Genomic DNA, 24,203 nt, shown 5'->3' with positions numbered 1-24,203 from the left:
AGCAAACTAGAAATTATACCCTTTTGTCTATCAAAACTGTTAAAGAAATAAGTCATTCAGGAAATGGGTACCTCCAAAATATGATTTTTTTTTTCTGGCACAAAAGAAGACACTTCTCTGCCCTCAATCATTCTAGCTTTTCCAAAGGTTTCTTTTGTAGCAAAAGTCCTAAATACAAAGCAACACATTCTCTGCAGATAAACTATTAAGTAGTAAATTGCACCAAACAATATCCTTCTGCATGGAATGTGATAAACAAGGGTCTTACCTTTTCACTTACTTGTTGGCCTTTGAAGGATCAAAAAGCAGCTTCAAAAAATTCCTCTATCAATGTGCAACTTCAACAAGCAACTTCCCGTTTATAGGTTACTCATGCTTCCTAGTGGGTAAGTAGGATTATTTTCCAGCATTAGATGTTGACATTTTTCTGCTTCAGAGTATTCTAAGCAAACAGAACCCCCTTTCCTCCCAATTATCCCACATATACACACTTTCATTCCCATGCTCTTCACAGGACACAGTCACTGCCGATATTGGTCATTATAAGATTCATAGCTACCTTCACCTTTGCCCAGGTAATTTCAAATGCTTATTAGTAGGAACTGACCAACCAGTCAGTGAATCAGCCAGTAGCCCCTTCTTTAAATGTTCTAAATTGCTGTGTACTTATTTCTCTCTGAATATTTATTGGTGACCTCTTAAGAAGTTTTTCCATGTACTTTAATTAATTTTGACTCATAAATATTCAGCTCAGTGAATGAACAAATGAGATGACATGACATACCATGGAAGGCTCATTCACTTTTCAGGCCAGTGGATATACAACACAATGATCCCACCTTTTGGAGGAAATACACATATCCCTTCTTCATATTCATAGCCACACTTAGCTGAATCACCATCTTCTTCAGGCTTACAAGAGCCTCCTAATTAACCTCCTGCTCTAGTCTTCCTCTACTCCAATTAATTTCTTTCACAGTAGCTAGTGCTCTTGCTGTTGAATTTTATTCTATGAAGAAACTTTCGCACTTTTGAATATGTCATAGTTGGTAAAATTTTAAAATATCATATATGTGAAAATAATAAAGTAGGTAAAAAAATAACCACAAACCCCTCTTCCAAGTTAAGACTTAGACTAATACTAATATCTTTGAGGGAGAGTCCCTGTGTACTATTCCCAAGTTCTATTTCTCTGCCTTCTTCTGCAGTTTATTTTTCTTATTCAGTAAAAGTTTTTAAGTCATCTGTGTTATGTGTGTGGTAGTAGATTGTTCATATTTATTGCTGTATAGTATTTCATTATGTGGACAATTATTTATTTGTTTATCCATCCTCCTGCCAATAAAGATTTAGATTGTTTCCAGTCTTTTTTATCACAAAATTGTAGTAGTAGTAGTCATTCTTGCATATATCTCTTGGTTTCTGTATACAGAGTTTCCCTAGGATTGGAATTACTGGATCATACAGTTTTCACCTGTTAAACATTACAAGATAATGTCAGATTGTTTTCCAAAATGGCTGTGCCTAGCCACATGCTTGCTAGAAATGTTGAGGAGCTGACATTTCTTACAGGCTCACTAGTATAACATTTGGTTAGACTGACCTTAATTTTTGCCTATTTAGGAGGTGTAACATGCCATTGTGCATTTTACCTACTTTGCATTTTCTGGATGAAGAAAAAGACTGAGGATCTTTTAATATGTTTATTCAACATTCATGTTTCTCTTTCTGTGTTCAGTGCTGTTGGCCTATATTTATATTGCATTTCCTTTCTTCTTATTGTTTTATAGTTTGCTTTACTCTTGCAGGAGCCTGATACACCACTGATTTCTAGGTATTGCAGGTACCTTCTTTTACATTGTAGATTAAGCTGTTTTAGTGTATTCAAACATATCAATTCTTTCTTTATACTTGAAACTTTCTCTCTTTTGTTTAAGAAATATCTTCCGGTTTCAGATCATGAAGATATCAAACTATAACTTTTCTCTTTTATATATATTTAGTAAATCTGATGTTGATTCTTTTGTGTTCGTTTTCCCAAATAAATAAATAATTCTCACAGCACTGTTTATTAAATAGGCTCCCTTTCTTCTTCTCCCAGTTATCTGCACTGCACACTCTGACATATATTTCTTTCTTTAAAAAAATTTATTCCTATACTATGTGGGCCTGTCTCTGTGTTCTCTATTCTGCTTCACTGGTCAAGTTGTTTATGCCTGTGCCAAATCCACACTATCTTAATTAAAATTCTTTATAATTAGTCATGATGTTTAATAGTTCAAATTATTCCACATTATTTTGCCTTAGGAATATCTTGGCTTTGTTTAAGTTTTATTTGTTGGTCTGCACTTTTGAAGGAACTTGGAAATTTCCACCAAAATTCCTCTTGTGGTTATCAATGTACTTGCTTGAACATATATGTTAATTTAGGAAGATTCATTCTTTTCTGAGATTGAGTGTTTATATCTATAAAGCTGCACTGTTTTTGCATTTATTCAGATCTTTAGTGTTTTGCAGCAATTTTATATTTTTCCATAAATATTTCACATTTTAAAAAGTATTAATTTAAAAAACTTTTGTGAAAATTTTCATCAAGTTCCTATATTGTTATTGATAATAAATAGTATCTCTTTCCCTCATATGAATTAAAAAGATCATATGATTTTCATCCTTATTCTATTAATGTGATTAATTATATTGAATGAGTTGTGAGAATTAGACCAACTTTGTTTTTCTAGTGTAAGTCATTTTCCTTTGCATGCTTGCTTACTTTGATTATTTTTGTTTTAGTTTCATTATTCTGCTGTTAAAATGATCACTTTTCTTCTAACTTTCTTGAATTTAATCTCTTTATTTCTATAAATCCCTAAGGTAGTTGATTAGCTCACTGAATCAGCCCTTTTCTTTTATATTAGCATTAAATACATTTCCTTGGAAACATTTTAGTACATTGGCATTGCATAACATTTTATATAGAGCCCTTTTTATTAACATTCAAATAAAACCTTTTACAAAGATTTATTTTATGATTACTTTTACCCAAAAATTATTTAGAGAAAGTCTTTTTTTAATTTCCAAAAATATGGGGATTTTTTTCCTTTCTGTTTTTGATTTCTGATTTAATAAAACAATGTACAGGAAACACTCTATGGTAACTATTCTTTTAAATTTATTTTAGGTTAGAATGTGGTCAATGATTTGCCACTGTTGAGAAAAATGTGTGTTTTCTAATCATTGGATGTTAAGTTTTTAATTATATTCAGTAGACCATGTTTGCTATTTTTTTATTTTCAAAGATTTTTATTGATATATTTGAGAGAGAGAGAAGGAAAGAGAGAATCTCAAGCGGACTTCCTGCTATATATTGAGTCTAAAGTGGAGCTCAATCTCGTGACCCTGAGATCACGACCTCAGCCACCCAGGCACCACAGTAATTTTTACAAGTTTTCTATACCTTTGCTAAATTTCTACCTATTTAACCTATCAATAAGTCAAAGACATTTATTTATACTCTCTCTCTTGAGTAGTGGGCTTATTTTTTTAAGATTTTATTTATTTATTTATTCATAAGAAACACAGAGAGAGAGGCAGAGACACAGGCAGAGGGAGAAGCAGGCTCCATGCAGGGAGCCCAATGTGGGACTCAATCCCGGCACTCTGGGATCGCGCCCTAAGCCGAAGGCAGATGCTCAACTGCCGAGCCACCCAGGCATCCCTTAAATAGTGGATTTATTGATATTTGTTAATATGTGCTTGTGCATCTTTAAGCTTTTCACATATTCTTTTAAGTTATGTATTTGATAATCTTAATATCTGGATTTCTTATAAGCCTGAATCTGTTGTTTCCCATGGTAGTCTGTTTCCTAATGTCTTCTTTAAGCTTTTCACATATTCTTTTAAGTTATGTATTTGATAATCTTAATATCTGGATTTCTTATAAGTCTGAATCTGTTGTTTCCCATGGTAGTCTGTTTCCTAATGTCTTCTTAATGGTGACTTTGTATTTTTGCTGAACTTAAATAATGGGAAATTTCAGGGGTCAAAACCTGGAGATATTTCTTACACAGAGGATTAGACTGCTTTCGATTGGAGCCAAAAGATTCTTTGGAATTGGAACCACTTTGTTTCCTCTTGAGGGTCCTGCTTAATTTTAGATTTTCATGTTCTCTGATCTTGGATCTGAAAATATTATTTTCCCTCAGGGCAGCCCTGGCTTTCATTTCCTACATCCCACTTTTCTGTTTTTGTTTGATGGTTTGTTATTTGTTTTGGTCTTGCTTCCAGCATTAGATGTGCAGTCATACACATTTTCTCACATTTTTACATGTCTGCAATGCATTAAAAGCATGATGGTTAGAATTTATTAAGAATTTATTAAGACATGGATGTATTTGCAGCAGGAGAGTTCCCTAGAGTGAGTGCTGTGTTTGTAAGACTGATGGAGGTGGGGATGATTTAATGCAGATTTTGATTATGTTGATTCCCTGCCTAAAATCCTCAAGTAGCCATCAGGATTAAATGCAATCTAAAGCAAAAGCATGAAGACCCCAATATTAGATCACTTTTTACATATTCAGTTTACTTTCCCTCTACTTACCCATATGAATCTGTGCTCACTATACTGAATACTAAAATACTTAAAATTTCCTAAATATGTCATACTTTTTAAAGACTTTTTGCTACTTCAGATCTTTTTATTATTTATCTGGATACTTTAGCTTTTAAGTTTCAGGGCACCTGTCACTTCTTTTTAAAAGTATTTTCTAACCCCCAAAGAACAGTTTAGGTGCCCTTCTTCTAAATTCCTGTAACAGTCTATACATACCTTTATTCTAGCTTTTACAATATTGAATACGTTCATTGCTTAATTTTTTTTTTTCTATGAGGCTCTGAGAGAAAATGCTGCTTTTTATTTATCCCTCTATTTCTAGTGCATAATACTTAGGGTGTTCAAGTATGTTAATCTCTTAGTTCAGGGACTGCTATAATGGAATTCCATAGATTAGGTGGCTTATAAACAACAGAAATTTGTTGTTCACAGTTCTGGAGCCTGGAAAATCTAGCATCAAGTTACTAACAGATTTGGTATGTGGGGAGAACTTGCTTCCTGGTTTATAGACAGTCATCTTTTTGCTATGTTGTCATAAGGCAAAAGAGTAAGGGAAGCTTCTAGGGGTTCGTTTTAAGGGCACTTGTCCTATTCACAAGGGCTCCACCCTCATGACCTAATCATCTCCCAAAGTTCTGACCTCCAAATACCATTACTTTGGATGGATTTTGAAGGGACATAAATATTCAGTTGATGGCAGCTAGATCGCCCAAGACATTCCTGGCTTTCATTTCTAGTTTTTTTCAGTGTAATGATTAGTAGTACTCACTTTGGAGTTTGAATGTGCCCCCTTAGGTTGAGAAATTATATAGTCACCCTGATGGTGTTGTAATGTTTATTCTGTGAATGAAAACAAAAAAGAAAGGGAAGGAGGGATACATGGAAATGGACAATGAGATCTGATTCACTTTTCTAGCAATGCTGCTTTGCAAAAATTATTTAACTCCTCTGTGCTTTAGTATACTCAGCTACAAAAAAGGGAAAAAAATTCCCTGCCAAATTCAAAATGAAACTAATAGTAATAAAAATTCTAGTATCTTAAACTTATGTAATGCTTTAAGATTTGCTAAGTACATTCACAAATACAGTTTCCTTTATCTTCTAGATGAGAGTGCTAAGTGGTGAACATTTGCATACTCTTTTTTTTAATTAATACTTCACATGACCAAGAGCAGTTGTTAGTAGGTGTTAAATGGTCTGGTGACTCTGCTTCCACGTCTGTATTTATTGAGAGACTACTATGTGTAGGGTGCCTGTGTTGGGTACAGATCCATGTCATTTTTTCAAATTTATGTTATATTAAGTATGAATATTGACCTCATCTAATAAAACTAAAGCTATACTTACTTTTCATTGGTTTCCCTCTTCCAGAATTATAATCATGACACCTAATACCTTCCATGAAACTTATGGAACTCTCTCCCACAGCAATTAGAAGTGACAGAAGAAATCAGTGGGGAAATATTTCATTGAACTGCATCATCTTTATTAATTGGGAGCTTGCTTGAGTGCTTGGCTGAGTAATTAAGTGTGTCTTTCACTTAAGAGTTCTATCAGTTATGTTTACTTCCTTCTTATTGGATTAATTCATGAAATATGAAGAACCATGGCAGGGCTCATATGGCTACTTTGAAAGTCTTGTAGCAGCAGATGTAGATTACAGCACAATTTATTTAACTCCTGTACCTGAATTGATTGTCCAGATGGTTAAAATGGCAAGATAGAATAACTATGATCATTGCACATCTCTCATAATATACTGTTTTTCATCTTATAAAACTCTGATTCACATAATCTCAAGATGATTCTGTTTACCATAACAACTTTGTGAGGTAGACAGAAAGATATTTTAAAGATAAAGAAATGAACCGATTAATGTGTGTGTGTGTGTGTGTGTGTGTGTGTGTGTTTTATTAGTTAGCACTTGTCTGACTCTAAGCCAAATGGTCTCCCTGACTACAGTTGACCTTACTGACAAAAGGTTGTTCTAAATGCAAATCTAACTTGCTTTCTCTATTATATAGAACTTATTTCTCTAGTTTGGCATGAGATAAAATTCAAACAGTGTAACCTTTGTCTGTAGGCACCTCATGATCCCACTCTTCCTTGCCTCTTCAACCCTAACTTTAATCCTTTTCCTTTTACCTTTACTCTTTTCACCTGTTCCACACTTCACTCACAGTTTCTTCTGCTTGTTTGCAGTGTCAGTTGCATGTTACCTGCTTCCTAAAGGCTTTGCTTGCCTTTATTGCCTTTTCCCAAACTCTCCAGCTCTATACTTCTCTGTCAAAAGATTGCAATAAAATAAAATAAAATAAAACTATTTACTTGTTTATAAATCTGTTTTTTTTTTTTTTTTTACTGGGCTCAGTATCCTTTGATTTTTGTATTCCTAACATCTGGCAGAGTTCCAGCATAGAATAAACACTGAAAACCTATTTATTGAAAAAAAATGATAAATGAATGAGTGATACACAATTCTATTTCTCCTATCTCATTTCATCTGAAACAGTTGTTACATATGTACAGTTCTTTGTAGTTGATCAAATGTGTTCATATTTCTCATTCCATCTGCACCACAGAAGTAACATGAGATGGAATAGGCAGGCAAGGGCCTAGTTCACAATTGAGGAACAGGAGGCTCAGGAAAAATAAATGACTGCCTCCAAATTAGTGACTACTGGATGTCACTTCAACCTGAGTGTGTGTGTGCTTGCTGTGAGTGCTGTAAGTGTGATCGTTAGATGTCCTTGGGCAGGGAATTTCCACCATCAAATTAAATGAGTTGAGATAGGAAAGCTTAGACTAACAGGTTCTAAAAAAGCTTAAAGAATTCCAAAGAAGAATTAAAAAATTTTTTCTGTAGTTTCCTCAGCTCATCATTTTGTCTTGGCAATTAGGCATTGAGCCTGTGGCATTTATGAAAAGCATTGACAACAACTGCAGCAACAATAAGAGTAGTTAATATTTAGTGAGTACCTACGATATTCAGGGCATTGTGCTCTCAATTAACCTTCAAAACGGATTCTTTTAATAGGTACTATTTCCATTATTTTATAGATAAATAATTCAAATCTCAGGGGGAATTCACTACTTTGCCTAAACCATGTAGCTATTTTATGGTGGAGACAGTAACTCTCTCTCTGAAGGGAGCTGGCTGGAGCTGTTGGTTTCATCTGAATTTTTAGGGGGAAACTGCCAAGGACTAAGCTTCTCTTTGATGACTTAGATCACAGAGGTTATTTTCTTGGCATGATTGTGATAAACTTCTATCTGGTATTTCTAAATTGTCTAATGGTATATATGGAATATAAAATACCAATATTTCCTTCCTGGTTTGGTTATCCTGAACATTGTGTGAAATCTTAGTACCTCAAGAGAGAGCAGTTGTCCTGACACTGTTGCTTGGAGGAATTCAAATTAGATCAACCCAATCCCCAGCGTGTTGCAATGTTCTCATTCAGAGCACTGCAGTGCAAAGTTGGAATCTCGATCATTTTATTATCCTTCCTTCAGGAATTCATAATGTTCTATTCATGCACTCTGTTTTATAAAGATATGTGATGTAGTGCACATGATTAAGGATTCACATAATAGGTAGTAAAGAGCAAGGCCTCTGGAGCTAGGTAATTCTGAGCTCAAATCACAGTCACTCTAATTACTAATGATGAAGTATTAGGCAAATGACTTAGCCTTTCTGAGCCTCAGTTGACTCATCTGTGAAATTGAGTTTCTTTAAGTATGTCATGACGTTAGTGTAAAGACAAAGTATAATGTGTATGTGTATACATGTATTTTATACATATATACAAAAAATCCCTCATGTGTAAATGTGTAACAAGGATTATTACTTAACCCCTTTATTTCTAAAATACTTTAATATAACTATTATAAGACATTCATAAAATGAGAAAATAAAATGTATCACCTATAATCCCACACAAATGAAACAACCATTCTAGTTTTAGTTTAGTGTCTCCTTTTCATTTTTCATATGGCTATGTTTAAATCCTGCCTTTTAACTTAGTATTACATCGTAAACATGTTTATAGATATCCTCTACTAAGCAACTCAGTCACTTTGCTTAGGTATTTACTGAGGCAAAGGAAGGAATATGCCTACCTAAGTCCATGAAGAATTGTACTTGAATGTTTACAGCAGCTTTATTCATATTAGCAAAATTGTGGAAATTCCCAAAAACCACCAACAGAAGAATGGATAAAAAAATTGTGACATACCCATATAATGGAATACTACTCAGCAACAAGAAGGAATAAACTATGATTTATTTTATATTTTTATAAGCTTATTTTGATAAGCTTATAGATTTATAAGTATGCTGAATAAAAGATGCCAGACAAAAAGAGTATATGAAATTGTGGAAAACTCAAATTATACTGACAGAAAACAGAAAATTAGTTGGTTAAAAATGAGAAAAGGTGGGAGATAAAGATTACAAAGATGCACGCACAAGGAAGCTTTTTAATTATCCTGATTAGACTTACAGTTTCACAGGAATTTATATAACTCAAAACTCCTCAAATTGTACATTTTAAATATGTAGTTTATTCTAAGTCAATTAAATTTCAATAAAGATGTAAAAATTATATATCTTGGGGAAAAATCTTACTATAATAGTCCCATTGTGTCAGTTAATTTAACTATTCTGATTTGCTGTATGTTTAGATTCCTTCCAATATTTTGCTGGTATATACACAACAACATCGCAATGAACATCTTTGGTGAAAACTTTTAGGTATCATTTCCTTTCTCTTTAGAATCTACTAATGGTGAAATAATATTTCACTGAGCAAGAATGGCATAGGAAGATATCTGTAGTTCACTCCCTATTAGTGTAAATGTTCTTATGAGAGAGTTATGTGTATAGCAGATTCTCTAGCTACTTCTTCTTATGATTGTAATCACTGTTTTCTAGGTACCATCACCCGGGCTGCTAATAAAAATAATAACATAGAGGCATATGGGCAACAATTAGAGTTGTAGAACTAGGAGTAACAGGCAGGAGATCAATAGTGTTGGAAGTTTTAAGGTTCTTTAAGCATCTGACCCTATCAGGTTTCCAGAGACCTCATGAACTATCCCTGTTGTCTGTATGTGCTACTAGTCATCCTGTTCAATAGCCAACTGCTCTGTTCATCCCCTTACTTGTAGATTCTTGCTTCCTTTCCTTCTTAGTCAATGGCGGGTTTTTGTTTTGTTTGTTTTGTTTGTTTGTTCATTGTTTTCCTATTGAGAAAGTACAAAGTATCATGTGGACCTTTGAGTTATTTATTATTATTGAGTTCACTGTTCATTTATTCATACACTTCATGAAACATTTACTGAGCTTGAACTATATGTCAAATATTGGATTTGTATTAAGGGGAAAGCTATGAGTAATACATAATGCCTGTCTTCAAAATCTTACAGTATTTTTTGAGAAACCAGTACATAAATAATAAATTAGAATATTGGTGATTAGCAGAGCCAGAGGCATGTACCTTTGGGATCATATACATGTATCCCAGCCTGAAGCATTAGGTTAGACTCTGAAGGAAGTGGCATCCCAGCTGGCCAGTGGAAAAGGAAGATCCAGGTGAAGAAACATAGGGCAGAGAATGCTCAAGTAAATAGCAAGTATAAGATACCAAAAGGACAGAAAGGATGACAGCACTCCGTGGATATATGTTTGACTATGATGCTTGTCTGGGAGTGAATGGCCAGGGCTGCTTACTCAAGCTGCTGCCCTTTCTTTAGGCTGCCTTTCCAGAAGAGGTGGATGGCCTGAATCTAAAAAGGCTGGATTGATGAGATCAGGGTAGTAAGTCTAAGAGTGGTAAAGGCATTGTCAGCATGCCTGGGGCTAAGCCATTGAAAGGTTTGCCATTGACCTGATAGCTCAGGTTCCCACATTGGCTTACTACTTTTTGATTTACTTCATCAGTACTGGAAGATTTCTTGTCTTTCAGTTCACAGAGCCTAACAAGCCACCTGATACCTCCTTTAAGGTATTTCTGGTTTGGATCACTATGTAGGACCTTTCATGACCTAATACTGGTGATAACCATACTGGTGAAAATTTGTTTCTTTGTTTTTCATGATTTTATGTATTTATTTATTAGAGAAAGAGAGAGGAGAGAGAGTACAAGCAAGCAGTGCTGAGCAGGGATTCCTAACTCCCCCCCCCCCACCCCCCCGCAGGGCCATCCCAGGACTCCAAGATCATTACCAAAGCTGAAGGAAGATGCTTAACCGACTGAGCCACCCAGGCTCCCCTGTTTGTTTTTTAATGTTTCCTTTAAATGAAAGACTCATAATTATCCAGAGGGGGAAAAAAAAAAAAAAAGTACTGCTTAAATATTCCTTTAAGTATTTTTTTCTGATTACAAAAGTAATATATGCTCGATATAGAACAATAATTATTATTAATTGTAACTGTCTTAATATATTTATTACAGAAAAGTTGAAAAAATATAAAAGCATAAGGAAGAAAACACATATTATTGGCAATTTTCAAAGGCAGCACAGTAAAAAGTTTTTCCTTTCAGTATTATCTGTGTATCCTATATCTAAACTCCGGTGTATTTAATCAATGCCTTACTGGGATGACACTAATCAATGTCACTGAAATGACATTGGGTCATTTCCTGCCATTTTCTTTCTTTCTTTTTTCTTTTTTAAAGATTTTATTTATTTATTCATGAGAGACAAAGAGAGGTAGAGACATAGGCAGAAGGAGAAGCAGGCTCCATGCAGGGAGCCCAATGCGGGACTTGATCCCAGGACTCTGGATCACTACCTGAGCCAAAGGCAGACACTCAACCACTGAGCCACCCAGGTGCCCCCAGCTGTTTTCTTTTATAAAATTACTGCAGTGATTATTCTTACATACATATCTTTGCATACAAGATTTAGTATGTCATAAATTTATAAAGGTATAATTGTTGGAGAAGGCAGGGAATCTGGTACCTTATTTGATTATTGACCAGATTACAGTTTTCATATTTTTATATACATTATCTCATTTAATTCTCACCTCACCTGTGGCAGGGGTATATTGACCCACTCTGGAAATGGAGAAACTAAGTCTCGGGATAATTAGATGATTCTCCCAAGGTTACAGCCTGAGTTGGAGGTGAGACCTTCAGAATCTATCAAACACTAAAACTCGTGTTCTTCCATCTATACATGTCTTCTCACAAAAATCAGTGAGAATTATGGTGCTTCTTTTGTTTTTTGTTTGTTTGTTTTTTTCAGGAAAAAAGAATATGAAAAGGTCTTTTAATGTGGAGAAAGAGTGGTCTCTAAAGTTTTAGTTTCATTTCACATAAAGATACATGGGACCAGTATGCTTATGGAAGGTAGAGATGATTCCTGGTCAAACATAAAGAAGAATGCCTTTCATGTAATGGCATTCCTATTTTATTTTACATTTTATTTTATTTTATTTTATTTTATTTTATTTTATTTTATTTATTTTTTATAGGAGTTCAATTTGCCAACATATAGCATAACACTCAGTGCTCATCCCAAGTGCCCCCTTCAGTGCCCGTCACCCAGTCACCCCCACCCCCTGCCCACCTCCCTTTCCACCACCCTTTGTTCATTTCCCAGAGTTAGGAGTCTTCATGTTCTGTCTCCCTTTCTGATATTTCCCACTCATTTTTTCTCCTTTCCCCTTTATTCCCTTTCACTATTTTTGTATATTCCCCAAATGAATGAGAGCATATAATGTTTGCCCTTCTCTGATTGACTTATTTCACTCAGCATAATACCCTCCAGTTCCATCCACGTCGAAGCAAATGGTGGGTATCTGTCGTTTCTAATGGCTGAGTAATATTCCATTGTATACACATGCCACAACTTCTTCATCCATTCATCTTTTGATGGACACCGAGGCTCCTTCCACAGTTTGGCTATTGTGGACATGGCTGCTATAAACATTGGGGTGCAGGTGTCCTGCTGTTTCACTGCATCTGTATCTTTGGGGTAAATCCCCAGCAGTGAAATTGCTGGGTCATAAGGCAGATCTATTTTTAACTCTGAGGAACCTCCACACAGTTTTCCAGAGTGGCTGCACCAGTTCACATTCCCACCAACAGTGCAAGAGGGTTCCCCTTTCTCCACATCCTCTCCAACATTTGTGGTTTCCTGCCTTGTTAATTTTCCCCATTCCCACTGTTGTGAGGTGGTATCTCACTGTGGTTTTGATTTGTATTTCCCTGATGGCCAGTGATGCGGAGCATTTTCGCATGTGCTTGTTGGCCGTGTCTATGTCTTCCTCTGTGAGATTTCTCTTCATGTCTTTTGCCCATTTCATGATGTAAGACAAGATTCCATAAAAATCCTAGAGGAGAACACAGGCAACACCCTTTTTGAACTTGGCCACAGTAACTTCTTGCAAGATACATCCATGAAGGCAAGAGAAACAAAAGCAAAAATGAACTATTGGGACTTCACCAAGATAAGAAGCTTTTGCACAGCAAAGGATACAGTCAACAAAACTAAAAGACAACCTACAGAATGGGAGAAGATATTTGCAAATGCCGTATCAGATAAAGTATCCAAGATCTATAAAGAACTGATTAAACTCAACAGCAAAGAAACAAACAATCCAATCATGATGCTTCTTTTGTAACCCTGAAACAAGATAGTATCTCTTTCTTAATAAACAGTAATAGCTAACAATTACTATGCAACAGTACTGTTCTGAGTACTTCATATGTGTTAACTCATTTAATCCTTCAAATCCAAAGAAATAGGGTCTGTTACTGTACCCAACCTATAGATGAAGAAACCTAAGCATAGAGAAATGAACTAAATTGCCAATGAACACTTAGCTCCTGGGCACGGAATACAGGATTCAAGTCAAACAGTCTGCTCTGGAGTCAGCATTCTAAACCACTCCAGTACATTGCCTCTCACAGACAATTGTCAGTTTGTGCTAGAAATCAAACTGTAGGTGTTGTCTTACTACATGTACTAACATCACATGTTAAAAGGCAGTCTAGGGATCAAGAAAACAGTGTTTTAGAACCCAACTCCTTTTTTGAATCCAGGTTCTGCCATTTACTAGCTTTGTTAGCGTCTCTGAGTTCTTCACGCATAAAATGGATATAATAACAGTAAGCATCTTGTAGGGTTGTTAGAGGAATAAACATTTGTATAGTACTTAAAATATGTTTGGCCTATATTTATACTACTTGAGTTTTTGTTGAACAATTTGTAGTTTCTGAGTCTCTTCTTTTGATTCCTTCCTCATAAACCATGCTCTAGGAAACTGTGAACTCAATGGCAGCCTGAGGTGACCAGACACATCCATAATTTCTGGCTTTTCAAAAATGCCCTGCTCACTATTGCTGCCCCAGCAAAGATCTGGGCCCCAAGGCTTCATAGTATCTTGTGTTTCTGTGAGATCTGTTTTAAAGGGAAGAGTCAGCCTTGCCAACTTTCCAAATTTAGCCAAAACTGGGTCACCTAAAAAAGTAGTGCAATGTTCCCTCAAGTAACCTTTTGCTTATGTTAATTTTATATGAAGCATTCCTCTCCAAATCTTAGCACATTCTGAATTTCATGAGTCACTCTTCAGCATGAAAATGTGTGAAGAGTGCCTTTTCAGAACAGTTACCAGATGTGGCCAGCTTGCTTCTGCCTTTGGTCAAGTCTGTATCACTAGAGACTGGCACCAAAACTAAGAAACAAACAAACAATGCTCAGATATGGACATTTTTACTTTTGTCTTTCCTAGGTGCTCTGGTACAGACAGGAATTTGATTCTGGTCCTCTCTTTAAAGATGATACAGTTGTTTATTTTTACAGTCTCTAGAGAAATGTTTCTAAGGAACTGTCTTCAGTTCAGGGTCAGAGGTTGATTTTCTCAAGCCTAACTTGACACAGTCACATGAATCATTATCAGACACAGGGCCCTCCCCTGTCTCCTGACTGAAATAAAGGTGTGAGAGAGCCTGTCTTGTAGAGTCACATGAAGAGTTACTCTTCTCTCAGTGGACAAAAAAATGTGTGGGCTACCATGAAAGGAAGGCTGCTAACACTTTGAGAGGCCTTCACATAGGTCAGGCACCATAATTGAAATTTGGTGATCATATTTCAGCTTCTAGTCAACCTTAGGAGGTGATTGTCTCTTTCAGCAGATATGGGAACTGATGCTTACTAATAATCTTCAGTGAAAATAACTTGATGAAGGTCAGAACTAGGAAGGGGTAGAGTCCAGAATTTGAACTTAGATCTATCTGGCTCTGGAGTCCATGTATTCAACATTGTAGGAATTATCTCCTTAGAGGAATCATTTTAGAGAAAAAGTATATTGCAGTTAGTATATTAGAAATTAGGCCAGGGTGAAATAAAGTCTAGTAGCATCACGTTCTTGAAGAAATGGTATTTCTTCCATCACCGTATAATCTTATTCATACCTTTTCTAACAAGCACATCATTATAGCCTGTTTTGGTTCAGCTAAACTGAGGTTATGCATCAAGAAGTTGAGTTTTATTTACCTCTATCAACTTGGCGGGGTGGAAAACATATGGGAACTTTAGAGACTCATAAAGCCCAGTTCTATTGGTATACCTGCTGCTGACTCTCAAATGGAAAAAGTAATACCTTTTTTTTTGTGGGGTCAGCATAAAATATAGAGTAGCTGTATTTAGTCAGCTGGATTACAGTTCTAACTCAATACATCATAGTCTTTTCCCATTCACAGTGAGATAGCTGGGTGACTCATAAAAGGAGTTTATCTGGAGATACTAAGTACACATAGCATCATATTGTTTTAGGTGATTGAAGAAAATAAACACCAAAGGGTTGAATGTATAAGTGTCCTGCCCTTGATGCCCTTAGATCCTGGATATGGAGAAAGAATTAAAAAGTAGAAAAAACTTAGAGACAAATGCTTTAAAATACTACATTTTCAGTGAATAAAATGGGATTCATCAAAAGTAGAGACTGGTGCAGGTGAGGGCTCAAGGAAGGCCTGCTAGGGAGGTAGGGCTCAAATAAATCTGGGGGCAGGAGGTGAGGATCAGGGAAAGAAGTTACATAGGCAAAAGAAAGAACCTAAGCCATCAGTTTTTCCTGCAACTTCCCTCCTCACCTTTTTATTTCCTTGTTTCCTTAGCAAGACTGTAGAGATCATTTCCTTTTCCTCTCCACTCTCCTTCTATAGGACCAGTGTGACTGTTTTACTTGATTGTAGAGACAGAAGTATTGATATCCTTGTCATCTTTCCTAAAGGAGTTTAGGTAGTTCCCTTTATTCATCACCATTGCTATTAACTTACTAATCAAGGTAAAAAGATAATTTTCTTGCAGCTTTGCAATATACCCAATGTTTATAGTAGCAATGTTCACAGTAGCCACAATATACATATATGGAATATATGTGAAATGGAATATTACTCAGCCATCAAAAAGAATGAAATCTTGCCATTTGCAATGACATGGATGGAACTAGAGGTATTATGCTAAGTGAAATAAGTCAGAGAAAGACAAATACCATATGATTACACTCATATGTAGAATTTAAGAAGCAAAACAGTTGAACATAAGGGAAGGGAAGGAAAAATAAAATAAAAACAGAGAGGGAGGCAAACCATAAGAGACTCTTAACTCTAGGAAACAAACTGAGGGTTGCTGGAGGGGAGATGGGTGGGGGATGAGATAACTGGGTAATGGGGATTAAGGAGAGCCCTTGATGTAATGAGCACTGGGTGTTATATGCAACTGATAAATCCCTAAATTCTATCCCTGAAACTTATAATACACTATATATTAACCAAATTGAATTTATTTAAAGAATGTTTATAAATGTTTTAAATAATATTTTTAAATGTACTTATTTAAAAGGGAATATGGAAATGAAGCTATTTAAGATAAGACCATCCATGCCTAATAGAGAACATTCGGAAGACATCGGAGAATATATAAAAAATATTTAATATCAACCCACCATATACAGAATATTATAATTTATATTTTGGAGTGTTTTCTGTAAGATTTTATTTTCATATATATTATCTTCTGCTTATTTCTCATAATGATAATTACTTTATATACATTTCTATATTCATCATATAAAATTCTTAGAAGTATTAAATTGCACAGAGAGACCATTGTTTGCTTAACTATGACCTAGTATCATACATTGATATTATGCATAGTTTCCACTGCTAAAATAAAATCATGTTAAAAATGATCAGTTTTCATTTTTGGATTATTTCTAAAAAAAATGTACTCTAGGATGTAGAATATATAGAGTTAAGTTTTTAGTGGAGTTTTTTGTTGAAATATAATTAACATACTATATACTATTAGTTTCAAGTGTACCTCATAGTGATTCCATATTTTTATACTTTGTGAAAAGATCCCTGCAATAAGAGTAGTCATCATACAAAGTTATTACAATATTACTGACTATATTCCCTATGCTGTACATAACTCCCCATAACTTATTTTGTAGCTAGAAGTTTGTACCTCATAATCTCTTTCACCTATTTCATCCACTACCAACTCCCATCTCTGGTACCAATATTTTGTTCCCTATATCTATGAGTCTGTTTCTGTTTTGTTATGTGCAAGGTGTTTTATTTTGTTTTTTAAAATCCACACATTAAGTGAAATCATATGTATTTGTCTTTCTCTGTCTGATATATTTCACTTAGCATAATACCCCCTAGGTCCATCCATGTTGTTGCAAATGTCAAGATTTCACTCTTTTTTATGACTGAGTAATATTCCAGTGTGTATGTGTGTATATGTGTATATATACACATATACATATACATATATATGTATGTCACTTCTGTATTTATTCATCTCTTGATGAACAGAGGTTGCTTCCGTATCTTGGCTATTGTAAATAATGCTGTCATAAACATAGCGATGCATATTTCTTTTGAAATTGGTGTTTTTGTTTTCTTTAGATAAGTATCCTGAAGTTGAATTCCTGGGTCATATGGTAGTTCTATTTTAATTTTTTGAGGAACCTCCATACTGTTTTCCATAGTGGCTGCATCAATTTACATTCCTGCCAAAGTGCACGAGGGTTCCCTACTCTCTACATCCTTGCCAACAGTTGTGTTATTTTTTGTCTTTTTGAATAATAACCAATCTGACTAGTGTGACATGATATTTCATTGTAGTTTTGATTTACATATCCCTGATGGTAAGTGATGTTGAGCATTTTTTCAGTGCCTGTTGGCTATGTTTATGTCTTCTTTGGAAAAATATCTTTTCATATCCTTTGCCCATTTTTAATCAGTTGTTTTCATATTAAGTTGTATAAGTTCTTTATATACTTTGGATATTAATCCCTTATCAGGTGTATGATTATGATTTACAAATATCTTTACCTATTCAGTCAAGTTGCCTTTCTGCATTTTTGATGATTTCCTTCTCTGTGGAAAAGCTTTATAGTTTGATGTAAGCCCATTTGTTTACTTTAGCTTTTATTCCCCTTACCTGAAGAGACTGGTTCAAAAAATATTTCTAAGACTGATGACAAAGAGCTTACTGCCTAAGTTTTCTTAGAGGAGTTTTATGGTTTCAGGTCTCATTCAAGTCCTTAATTCATTTGATTTTGTTTTATTTTGTTTTGTTTTGTTTTTTGTATAAGGTGTAAGATGATGGTTCAGTTTCTTATTTGTGTGTATATAACTGTCTAGTTTTCCCAGCTATTTATTAAAGAAAGTGCCTTTCCCTATTGTATATTCTTGCCTTCTTTGTGATAGATTAATCAATCATATATGAGCAACTTTACTTCTGGATTCTCCATTATATTCCATTGTTCTATGTCTTTGTTGCCAGTATCATACTATTTTGATTACTATAGCTGTAGTTCAAAATCAGGGAAGATGATACATATGGCTTTATTTTTCATTTTGATGTAGTTGTAAATGGTATTTTTATTTCATTTCTCTTTTTTGATAGCTCATTATTAGCATATAAAAATTCAACTGATTTCTGTATATTTCATATACTGTGACTTGACTGAATCTATTTATTAGTTCAAATAGTTTTCTTTGGTGAGTCTTTAGAATTTTCTATATATAATATCATGGCTTCTGCAAATAGTGAGTTTTATTTATTTATTTCCAATTTGGATGATATCTCTCTCTCTCTTTTCTTCCAGAGCTATGTCATGCAAAAGTACACTGAAAAATTTGACAAGAAAGAACATACTTGTCTTGTTGCTGATCTTAGAGGGGAAATTTTTTAGTTTCTTGCCATTGCTTATTATGTTATCTGTGGGTTCATCATATATGTTCTTTATTATGTTGAGGTCATTCCTTCCATATCTACTCTGTTGAGATGTTGTTTTGTATCATAAATGGTTGTTGAATTTTGTCAAATGGTTTTCTTCATCTATTGAGATTATTATATTATTTTTATTTTTTATTTTGTTAATGTAGTATAGAACATTGGTCACTTTGTATATGTTGAACCATCATTTCAAGTAAGCATCCTTGAAATAAATCCCACTTCATTGTGGTATGCAATCCTTTTAATATTGAATTGAATTCTCTTTGTTAATATTTTGTTGAGAATTTTTACACATATGCTCATCAGGGATATTGGCCTAAAGGGTTTCCGAGACAAGCAAAAATAAAAGAGGTCATTGCCACTAAATAACTTTACAATAAATCTTAAAGGGTCTTCTTTAAGCAGAAAAAAAAAGACCATAGCCAGAAATAAGAAAATATATGAAAGGAAAATTCTCATTGGTAAAGGCAAGTATATAATAAAGGCAGTGTATCAGCCACTTAAAAAGGTAGAGTGAGGGGTGCCTACATGGCTCAGTTTTTTAAATGACTGACTCTTGATTTTAGCTCAGGTCATGATCTCAGGGTCAAGAGACTGCGGCCCATGTCAGGCTTCATGCTGAGCATAGAGCGTGCTTAAGATTCTCTCCCTCTCCCCACCCCCACTTGTGTGCTCTCCTTCTCTCTCTCAAAAATAAATAAAATAATAAATAAAATAAAATAAAATAAAATGCTAATGTGGAGTTTAAAAGACAAAATTTGTATAATCAACTATAATAAATTCTTAAGGAATACATAAAATTAAAAAATATAGAAAATATGTCAAAAACCAGAATGTTGGGGTGATAGAATAAAAATATAATGCCTTTAGAATGTTTTCAAAGAAGCTATCAGCTTATATATATAATTTTAAGCTGATAGCTTCAAAATTTAAGCTGAATGCTGATATATATATGCTATGAAAACCATAAACCAAAAACCTATAATAGATATGTGTACAAAAAAGAGAAAGAAACCTATACATAACAGCTAAAGAAAATCATCAAACCACAAAGAGACAAAGAGAAAAAGAAAAAAAAATGAGAACCATAAAAATAACCAGAAAACAACAAATGGCAATAATTACATACTTATCAATAATAACTTTAAATGTCAATGAACTAAATGCTTCATTTAAAAGATATAGGGAGACTGGATGAATAAAATGACAACATACTGCCTACAAGGGACTCACCTCAGATTTAAGGATACACATGTATTGAAAGCAATAGAACAAATGAAAAGAAAAAGAAAGCTAGAATAGCAATACTGTATCTGACAATATAGTCTACAGCAAAGATTCCAACAACAGACAAAGAATGACATTATGTAATGATAAAGTGGTTAATCCAAGAAGAAAATATAACATGTATATATATATAACATGTATATTTATTTATGCTCCTAATATAAGAGCATCTAAATATGTAAAGCATATTTAGTAACAAACATAGTAACTTGTAACAAACATGAAGTAACAAACATGAAGGAAGTAACAAACATGAAGTAACAAACATGAAGGCAGAAATTGACAAGTAATACAATAATGGCATTTATTATAATGGGGACTTTATATACTCCACTTACATAAACAGATAGGTCATCCAAACACAAAATCAAGAGGAAACATTGACCTTAAATAGCACATTGGACCAAATGGACTTAATAGAAATATGCAGAACATTCCATCCCCAAACTGAAAAATACAATTTCTTTTCTAATGAGCATAGAATATTCTCTAGGATAAATCATATATTTAGCCACAAAACAAGTCTCATTAATTTGAGAAGATTGCAATCATATCAAGCATCTTTTCTGACCTCAACTATATGAAACTAGAAATCAATTGCTGGAAGAAAACTGGAAAAAAAGCCCAGAAACAAGTGGACACTAAATAACATGCTAATAAAAAACCAATGGAACAATGAAGAGATTGAAAATTAACCAGAAAATATCTTGAAACAAATGAAAATGATAACGTAACTTTTCAAAATCTATAGGACACAGCAAAAGCAATTCTAAGAGGAAAGCTCATAACTATATCTCAAGAAACAAGAAAAAACTCAAACAATCTAACTTTATGCCTAAAGGAACTAGGAAAAGAAGAACAAAGCCCAAGGTTGGTGAAAGGAAGCAAATAATAAAAATTAGAGAGAAAATAATGAAATAGAGACTAAAAGAATGATAGAAAAGATCAGTGAGATTAGAACTGATAAAACCTCCTCTAGCCATACTGACCAAGAAAAAAGATGAGGGCCCAAATACATTAAATCATAAATGAAAGAGAAGTTGTAACTGACACCATAGAAATACAAAGGATCGTTAAGAGACTACTAGGAACAATTATATGCCAACAAATTAGAAAATCTAGAAAAATAGATAAATTCCTAGAAATACACAACCTTCTAGCACTGAGTCATTAAGAAATGGAAAATCTGAATGGACCAATTATAGTGAAATTGAATTAGTAATTGAAAACTACAAAACAAAAGTCTAGGACCAGATGGTTTTACAAGTGAATTCTATCAAACACTTAAAGAATATTTAAAGAATTCTTTCAAACATTTCTCATGAAGAAAGGCAAAATTTGAACTAGGATTTGGATGATGGGATTAGTAATCCCACAACATGAACAGAAGCACAAAAATGGGAAAGGAAAAAAAAAAAAAAGAATCAAAGATCACTGTGCAGACCTATTTGCAGAGAACTTAGAGGCCATACAAAGAAATTGTAGACCAGAAGTCATCTAGAAAGATAAATTGTTGTCAGAGGACCACAAATATTATATTAATAATTCCAAACACCATTTTAACAGTTTAGAGCTCTGTGATATTTTTCACAGGCAGTTATGCAGTGTTACAGATTGAATGTCATAAGGAGGTGCTTATATATAAATACTGATATCACTAACAAAGGAATGCAAATTGAAATAATGCAAGGTCATTTTTGCCTATCAGAATAAGAGGGATGTTAAAAGATTAAGAATGGTCAATGCTGATAAGTGTATAAAAATAGGTAATATTAATCACGGATGTAAATTGCTCACAATTATAAGACTAAATTGGCATAAACTTTCTGAAAAACAATATGACAGTGTACTAATATTCATTACCCTTATACTTGGTAATTCCATTTCTAAAAATATATTTTAAGGTCACAACTGATCAATGCTCAAAAGTGATGGTAGATAATAACTATAATAGTTTGTCTACTACTATATACCATAGATAACAACTGAAATTTTTCTTAATGGGATATCTTAAATAAATTTTATAATTGAACAAAATGCTAATAATTATGGTTTTCCAAAAGGATGAATTGGGTATTTGTACTAACCTAGAATGATGTTCATTATATGTTAAAAAAAAAGAGACCCGGAAGAATAACTTTGATCTTATTTATGTAAAAGCAAAAATTTCAAATGGAAAAAGATAATCAAAGAGGATATATACCAAATAGTTAATAGTGGTTATTATTTGAGAGTAGAAATGAAAAGCAATTTTGCTTTCACTTTAAATTCATCTACCTGTCTTATATGAAAGTATAAATAAAACTTTCAAGTATTTTGAAAAACTATTAAGAGATTATCAGATGTTGTCTTGGTTACAGGTTTGAGTATAAACTAAAGTAAATATAAAAAGCAAAGATGAAAGTCAATGTCCTCTGAGACAGTTTTCTGTATCATCCAGTGTTTAACTCTTCATTTCTCATCACATTATCCTATTTTTAGTAGGATATATATATATATCCTATATATATATATATATATATATATATTTAGCAATATATCTTACCTTCTGGTTATTATTTTTTTAAACTATCTTGCTGCAATTGAAGACTTTGCTTATCTTATTCCATACTGTGTCTTCAGAACTTAGAGCGTTGCCTGAATGACAGGCTCACATAAATGAGTTGAATGCCATTTGGACAGCTATTGTAAAAGTTTCTTTTTTTTATAATTTTTTTAAAGATTCTATTTATTTATTTATTCATGAGACACACACACACAGAGGCAGAGACACAGGCAGAGGGAGAAACAGGCTCCATGGGGGAGCCCGACGTGGGACTCAATCCTTGGTCTCCAGGATCACGCCCTGGGCTGAAGGTGGCACTAAACTGCTGAGCCACCCGGGCTGCCCAAAAGTTGCTTTTAAAATTTAAACGCCTTAATGACTTACAAAGCTCTACATAATTTAGTTCCTGCCAACCTCTGTAGCTTCATTATCCTATGGTCTCTACCTTCATCCCCTCCTCCAGTATCTGTACATATTGAACTTCTTTGAATTATCTTAATATACTCTTCTTTTTCATCTCTAGGCCTCTGTACATGTTATTCTTGCTTCTCAGAAAATTAACCAAGCTCTTGTTTCCCCTACTCCTGTTTATCCCTGTGGTATCAGAATAGTTTAAGCAGCATTACTTCTTGAGATCACAGCATCTGGAGTTAAATGTCAAATTAGTTATGTATTAATTTATGTTTGTTTAAATACTCTTATCTGTACAGTAGGAATAACAGCACCTCTCTGATCAGGTTGTTGTGAGTATAAATGAGTTAATACACGAAAAGTACTAAGGAGATTTCCTGCTGCCTAGCTGCAATTCATTACATGTTCTGGTGATGATGATAATGATGATGACCTTTGATGTGGTAGTCGTAGTAACAATGATGTCACTGTTTTGGAAACCTTTCCTAACTCAGTATGAATTAGATTCGATTCTTCTTTGCAAAAAAACTAATTATTGTATATAACTGCCCACGTGTTTACCTTTAGATCCTACTTATGTTCCATGAGATCAGAAGCTAAGGCCATTGAGTTCATCAGTGTACCCACAACACATAGCACAGTGTCTGGGAGATAATAGGTGCTTAATAAATGACTGAGTTGGATAATCTGGCATATAGCAATACCATTGAGCTAAGAAGTATTTTAAGAACTGCGAAGATAGATCTTGGCACTGGAGAAGAGTGAAAAAGAGGAAGAGTCAAGGATGATTCAGGTTTAGGGATTGGAGACTAAGAAAATGAAGCTATTAAGAGAAAGGATTAACATGAATGGCTTCCAGTTGACCCTTATGAATGATCTTTTATCTTTATTTATGCTTTCATAACTATCCAAAAGGGCTCTTGGATTTATTACATCCATTGACATTCAAAACTTTAATTATAGGCAATGCAGGTGTATATTCCCTTCTACAGAGGAGTAAATTAAGGTTCAGACATAAGTGGCATGCTCTAAGTCATGTGTGAATAGAAGGAAAGTCATATTCCACATAGGGAAAAT

General features: G+C 34.1%; 1 protein-coding gene and 1 long non-coding RNA gene across 20 annotated transcripts in view; one reads left to right on the top strand and one right to left on the bottom strand.

The window, feature by feature from the left end:
• The window catches only part of LOC140615585 (uncharacterized), a 33,928-nt gene extending 11,071 nt beyond the window's left edge, over positions 1–22,857 (bottom strand). The window contains exons 1-2 of the long non-coding RNA XR_012016092.1: positions 22,716–22,857; positions 269–379 (exon numbers count right to left, since the gene is read on the bottom strand). This is a non-coding gene — a long non-coding RNA (uncharacterized lncRNA). The remainder of the gene's footprint in view (positions 1–268; positions 380–22,715) is intronic.
• Positions 1–24,203, top strand: part of DLG2 (discs large MAGUK scaffold protein 2) — a 1,975,849-nt gene that overhangs the window by 893,450 nt on the left and 1,058,196 nt on the right. The gene's annotated exons all lie outside the window — the stretch shown is intronic.

The sequence above is a fragment of the Canis lupus genome, chromosome 23, assembly GCF_048164855.1.
Source record: "Canis lupus baileyi chromosome 23, mCanLup2.hap1, whole genome shotgun sequence".
NCBI lineage: Eukaryota > Metazoa > Chordata > Mammalia > Carnivora > Canidae > Canis > Canis lupus.
The sequence above is the reverse complement of the archived record's forward strand: the minus strand, read 5'-3'. Positions and strand labels throughout refer to the sequence as shown.